We start from the raw sequence: 7,473 nt of genomic DNA, 5'->3' as shown, positions 1-7,473 counted from the left end.
CCTGTGTGTGTGTGTGTGTGGGGGGAGGGGGAAGTAGTGTGTGTGTCTGTGTTTGTGTGGGGTCTGCCCTGCTGTGGCTGCTACGATGCAAGAACCGGACTGGTAGGGGTGTGCGCGTGTGTGTGTGTAATGTCATTTTTGTGTTGGTTAAAAAATGAATTGTCTCTAAAAGCTAAAACGGTGAATTTGTGTGTGTCCTTCAGGAGACTCTGGTTCCTCAGAGTGACCCCGGGGACACTGAGATGGTCTGCACTTGGCAAGGTGAGAACTGAAACCTGCAGTGTGTAGAAATTTGGGTTTTATTTCCTAGCAGATTTTGTAGAAAATAATTATAATATCCAGAAGTACATTTAATTTAGTGCATAACAGCTGATTTTTTTTTTTTTTTATTCTTTTTTTTTCCCTTAGAAAGGGTCTCATATATGTCCATATTTCTGCATATTTTGGACCAAGGCCTAGTGCCGCCATCTTGAAAGTGTCATAGTTGGAATGTCATCAGGTGCATTGTTTAAAATTTTGAATTGTTCTTGTCCTTGAAGGCCACTGTAGCTTCTGTTATTATTCAAAAGGGTTGGGGTTACCCAGGGAGCGTTGCATTCTAGAACTTTGTAGAACTTTCTTAATGATGTCATATTACACACTGCACCTTTAAGTCTGGTTAAAGGGGCAGTGTGTAATATGACATCGTCAAGAAAGTTCTAGAATGCAACACTCCCTGGGTAACCCCAACCCTTTTGAATAATAACAGAAGCTACAGCGGCCTTCAAGGACAAGAACAATTCTAAATTCTAAACAATGCACCTGATGACATTCCAAAAACATGGATTCCTCCATAAGACTTACCTGCTCAATGTACAAAATGTAATATCAATATTTGTAATTCTCCGCTCAGGAGGATAATTCAGATTATTGGCAGAGGTGATTTTACACCAATTAGGACATATTTATGAATGAGGATATTGATTTTAGCTAATTAATTACTTAAAATGTTACACAGTGTCCCTTTAAAGCTTTTCAATCCAAAGGTTGAGGACCAAATCCATTCAATACAAGCATTGCAAAACATGCACATAATTGTTTTGTGAAAACTATATTTCCTTAAACTAAACAAACTCTGGTGTCCTGTTTGGTATGGAAGTGTGTTGAATTTAATTGAAGGAAGAAAAAAAATCTGCAATTTTTTTCTGAATTAATGACTTTCCTCAAGATCCAGATCTGTACAATACTTTGATGGATGGACTTTGTTACAGACGGCATTGTTTTAATCACTTTCTTATCTTGAAGTTGTTTTTCAAAAAGTTTTTTAAGTTTATTCACGTAGCACATTTGCAGAATTTTGGGTAATTTTTGGTAGAAAATTTGTATAATATACATAAGTATGTTTAATTTAGTGTATTATCGCTGAAATGTTTTTAAAAAACGTTTTCCCCCTTAGAAAGGGTCTGTAATATCTCCATACATGGAGCCCAGGCATGTACGCCACACATTGTATTAAAGCTGCAGTGTGTAGAATTTTGGGTTTTATTTCCTAGCAGATTTTGTAGAAAGTAATTATAATATCCATAAGTACATTTAATTTAGTGCATAATAGCTGAAAAAAATGTTTTGAATTCTTTTTTTTTCCCTTAGAAAGGGTCTCATATATGTCCATATTTCTGCATATTTTGGACCAAGGCCTAGTGCCGCCATCTTGAAAGTGTCACAGTTGGAATGTCATCAGGTGCATTGTTTAAAATGTAGAATTGTTCTTGTCCTTGAAGGCCACTGTAGCTTCTGTTATTATTCTAAAGGGTTGGGGTTACCCAGGGAGCGTTGCATTCTAGAACTTTGTAGAACTTTCTTGATGATGTCACATTACACACTGCACCTTTTAAAGAAAATAGTCCTCAAATTGAATTTTTTATTCTTTTTTTTCAAATGAATGTAATACGCTTCCATAGTTTTGCGTACAACTTCTTAAATACCTCAAAGGTAAAACATTTCAGTCAAACTCTAACTGTAGTTCTCCTGTGTCTCCAGCAGGGGGCGATAGTGACGTCAGACTCTTCAACTCTCCGGCTACGTTCACTGATAAAGAACCAGAAGAAGAACCACGCTCCAAGCTGCCTGTCTACAGCAGACTCACATAACAGACATCTAAATTACACACCAATACTGCACATTTCTGGATATTTTTCACTTTAAAGGTGCTATGTGGAACTTTTAAATATTTCTGAAACAGTCCCTGCGTTCCAAATCACACACTCTTTCTTTCTACTACATACTAAAGTACAGAAGAGTTTTAGGGCCACGGGAGAGAGAAGAAAATCAGATAAGGAAGATTGGCTAACGTGGTAAAAACACTACCGCTTTTTGTCCAAAAGGGGCGCTAGAATTAACACAAACTGAAAGTTCCTCGGAGCACCTTTTCAAAATGAGGCCTATACTTGGATTGTATTGAAAATGTGCCTAGACAATTCTTATTTTTGTGGAAAATGACTATGGCTGACAATGTTATGGAATAATGCTTTAAACCTGCAGTGTGTAGAATTTTGGGTTTTATTTCCTAGCAGATTTTGTAGAAAGTAATTATAATATCCATAAGTACATTTACTTTAGTGCATAATAGCTGAAACATTTTTTTTTTATTATTATTCTTTCCCTGAGAAAGGGTCTCATATATGTCCATATTTCTGCACATTTTGGACCAAGGCCTCGTCCCGCCATCTTGAAAGTGTCCTAGTTGGAATGTCATCAGGTGCATTGTTTAACATTTAGAATTGTTCTTGTTCTTGAAGGCCACTGTAGCTTCTGTTATTATTCTAAAGGGTTGGGGTTACCCAGGGAGCGTTGCATTCTAGAACTTTGTAGAACTTTCTTGATGATGTCATATTACACACTGCACCTTTAATGTTAGACAAAGATGAAGCACTTTTGGGACTTTATTTCCCTCTTTGACCAAAGATTTCTGCTGCCAAAACTACCTTTTATATTAATGTGATTATATGTTAAAGGTGGAGGCAGTGTTTCTGGAATATACATTTTTGTCTAAATCAGTGAATATCTCCTCATGATCCGCTACCTGTCTGTACTGTGTGTGCACTGAAGAAACATCCAGTGTTAATACACAGCCTAGGCTCTGTAAACTGGTGTGTAAACAAATGGGCCCTCCGTAGCTAGCCACATGCCAGTTTTACAGAGCCTAGGCTGTGTATTAACACTGGATTTATTTTCAGCTCACACAGTACAGACAGGTAGCAGATCGTGAGGAGATATTCACTGATTTTGACAGAAAAGTGATTTTGACAACAAGCGTTCTCCAGAATCACTGACTGCACCTTTAAGACTGAAATGATTCCCTGTTTACTGTGAAACCATTTATTGTGTATTTAATTAAATAAAATAAAACTTGAATTTCTAAACAGAAAGACATGTGATGTTTTTGACCGGCATTATCTTGTACTATTTTTTTTAAAGGTGCAGTGTGTAATATGACATCATCAAGAAAGTTGTAGAAAGTTCCAGAATGCAACGCTCCCTGGGTAACCCCACCCCTTTCAAATAATAACAGAAGCTACAGTGGCCTTCAAGGACAAGAAAAATTCTAAATTTTAAACAATGCACCTGATGACATTCCAACTATGACACTTTCAAGATGGCGGCACTAGGCCTTGGTCCAAAATATGCAGAAATATGGACATATATGAGACCCTTTCTAAGGGAAAAAATAATAATTAAAAAAAGAATTTCAGCTATTATGCACTAAATTAAATGTACTTATGGATATTATAATTACTTTCTACAAAATCTGCTAGGAAATAAAACCCAAAATTCTACACACTGCAGGTTTAAATATGTTTTTTATTTATTTTTATTATGTCCAGGGATCGTTTGGGGTGTGGGGTGGGTAGGGGTTATACATGTTTATAAATGTTTTGTTTGAAGAAAAAAAAGGAACATTTTAATAAAAATAGTTTATGAAAAGAAAGAAGAAGGGGGCGCCCTTAGCTCAGTTGGTAGGGCGTCCCCCCCCCCATGGGCCTCGGCCAGCAGCAGACCCGGGTTCGATTCCAGCCCGCGGTCGTTCTCTGCATGTCACTCCCCTCTCTGCCCCATTTCAACTCTGTCTCTACACTATCAATAAAGCATAAAAATGCCCAAAAAATATATTAAAAAAAAAACACTCAACATTTTGAATTGTTCAAGGTTGTTTATTGCAACGTTACACGTGACAAAAACCTTAGCAAGCGTCTGGTTCCATTCATTTAGTCATTTTGTGAATTCAGACCAATTCTTTGATTGACATTTCTCTTCTCTGGGTGTGTTTGCAATGACACGTACAGTAGATCTATTGGTTGTTTATTTGTTTTGCTGTGGGTTGAAAAAATAAGGCAAAGCAGATGATAGCAGAGAAGGTAAAGGACACTGGTGATTCTGGAGAACGCTTGTTGTCAAAATCACTTTTTTTTGTTAAAATCAGTGAATATCTCCTCATGATCTGCTACCTGTGTGTGTGTGTGTGTGTGTGTGTGTGTGTGTGTGTGTGTGTGTGTGTGTGTGCTGGAAACAAGTGCAGTTTTAATACACAGCCTAGGCTCTGTAAACTGGTATGTAAACAAAGGAGGCCCACCGTACCTAGCAACATGCCCTTTTACAGAGCCTAGGCTGTGTATTAACACTGGATTTTTTTTTCCAGCGCACACACACACACACACAGTACAGACAGGTAGCAGATCATGAGTAGTGTTGTTTTTGTCAACAAAATGTATGACTAAATATCGTCGTCAACTAACCTTTTTCACGTGACAGTGACGAGACTAGACAAAAATAGTCACAGATAATATTGACTAAGAGAAGACAAAAATGCTCAAGAGATTTAGTTGACACAAACTTGACTAGACTTAAAGAGTTTAAACGTGACTAAGACTAATAAAAACACAAATTAAAGTTTGACAAAAAGACTAGACTAAAACTAAAATTAAAACAGGCCGCCAAAAACAACACTAGTCTTCCGTGTCTGGAATTGCATGTATTCTTGAGTCTATAAGGTAAAAATAATATAATAAGATAAGATAACCTTGTTTGACTTGTGAAATGGGGGACTTAAAGAACATTTTGATTTTGGCTGTACTATACTAGGTACTTATACTATATTAACTGGGTTAAATATAATTGCATTACTAAAAAGACTAAAATACAAATGTCATTGACTAAGACTAGACTTAAATGTCATCCGTTTTTGTTGACTAAGACTAGACGAAAATAGTCCCAGATAATTCTGACTAAGAGAAGACTAAAATGCTCAAGACTTTTAGGGCCAGTTTCACAGACATGGATTAAGCCTAGTCCTCGACTAAATTGTACTTTCAATGGACAATCTCCATTCAAAATTCCATGTAGTCCAGGACTTGGCTTAATCCATGTCTGTGAAACCGGCCCTTAGTCAACTGAAACTTGACTAGACTAAAAAGAGTTTAAACGTGACTAAGACTAATAAAAACTAAAATTAAAGTTTGACACAAAGACTAGACTAAAACTAAACTTAAAACAGGCCGCCAAAAACAACACTAATCATGAGGAGATATTCACTGATTTTGACAACAAGCGTTCTCCAGAATCAAGGACTACACCTTTAAATTACAGTAAAACAAAGTACTTTTCCATGATATTCTAATATTTTGATAAGCCCATGTACGGTCGATGTATTCATTGTTTGTGACAGTGGTGAAGAAAATAAGGCAAAATAATTAACAGCAGTGAAGTGGAAAGGACACTTACAAGAACAAAATATTAAAATAACAAAATAATATGAAAACCCGTCCTGAGAGAGAAGGCCTTATGGTTTGATTGACAGTTCACATTCAGACACAGATCCAGCTGTGACTATAGCTATGACACACCTCCACATCTGCTAAACTAAACAACTGTGTGTGTTTGTGTGTGTGGGTCTCTATGTTTAACTGTATGTGTGTGTGTGTGTGTATGTGTGTGTGAGTGAGTGTGTGTGTGTGTGACTGTGTTTAACTGTGTGTGTGCGTGTGTGTGTGTGTGTGTGTGTGTGTGTGTGTGTGTGTGTGTGTGTGAGTGTGTGTGTGTGTGTGTGTGTGTGTGTGTGTGTGTGTGTGTGTGTGTGTGTGTGTGTGTGTATGTAGCATAATGGCATTAGCAGGATAAAGCAGACATTATATAGGCCTCACACCATTTTCTATAAAAAAAAAAATTTGAAGCAGTTTTCATGTTGATTTGAGTTGCCTCTCTTTTTCCACTCTCTCGTAAACTACAAACCAACATCGCCGGCAGCCTACACTTCCCACAATCCCTTGCGTCGGATAGCACTTGGCTGCTTCACTGCTTTAACTGTTTCAAGCTCGTGTTTACAATGTTGTGTTACAGCTGTTTGTACATTTATTTTCAGTGAGTGTGCTATGTTTAATATCACAATAAATGGCCGTATGCATCGTACAGCAAAAGTTTAGCATCCAGAAATCCAAGATACTCCAAGATGCAACATGTACATATTTGCTTTTGAAGAATTATTAAGGCTCCAAGCGACAAAAACACACATTGGCATTTGAAAAAGAAAAAAAACTGCCCCAAAACTATTTATAAAGTAAAGCATTTGATCAGTTAAAAGTGCAGTGTGTAATATGACATCATCAAGAAAGTTCTACAAAGTTCTAGAATGCAACGCTCCCTGGGTAACCCCACCCCTTTTGAATAATAACAGAAGCTACAGTGGCCTTCAAGGACAAGAACAATTCTAAATTTTAAACAATGCACCTGATGACATTCCAACTATGACACTTTCAAGATGGCGGCACTTGGTCCAAGATATGCAGAAATATGGACATATATGAGACCCTTTCTAAGGGAAAAAATAATAATTAAAAAAAAAAATGCAGCTATTATGCACTAAATTAAATGTACTTATGGATATTATAATTACTTTCTACAAAATCTGCTAGGAAATAAAACCCAAAATTCTACACACTGCAGGTTTAATGTTTTATTTCTCATTCGCTTTTCTAATGTGTATTATGTATTTTAATCTTGATGTATTTTAATCTTGTCCCTGTAAAGCACTTTGAATGGCCTTGTGTCTGAATTGTGCTATAGAAATAAACTTGCCTTGTCTTTGCCTAAAGAATTATAAAGGCTCCAAGCGACAAACAGACATATAAAGTAACGCATTCGGTCAATATTTCCACTTGGTCTGTGTGTTATGATCCTTCTCTCTCCCATTTAACAGCCACTACAGCCCCAGTCCCGGTAAATATGCAATGTATGCATCCTCAAGATTAGAACAATATGCATTATAACATGTGAAGAATTCTTTCTTATTTTTCTTTCCATTGACTCAAACAGTAAAAAAAAAAAAGCGCCCCAAACCATTTATAAAGTAAAGCATTTAATTTTCTTTTCCTCAGTATTTTCCCTTTGGGTCTCTGTGTCATGAGTAGGACGTTAGTAGGCAACGTGTGCATCCTCCACGAC

Source organism: Ammodytes marinus (genome assembly GCF_949987685.1).
Source record: "Ammodytes marinus genome assembly, chromosome: 10".
Taxonomy (NCBI): Eukaryota; Metazoa; Chordata; class Actinopteri; order Uranoscopiformes; family Ammodytidae; genus Ammodytes; species Ammodytes marinus.
This window is presented reverse-complemented; position numbering follows the sequence as displayed.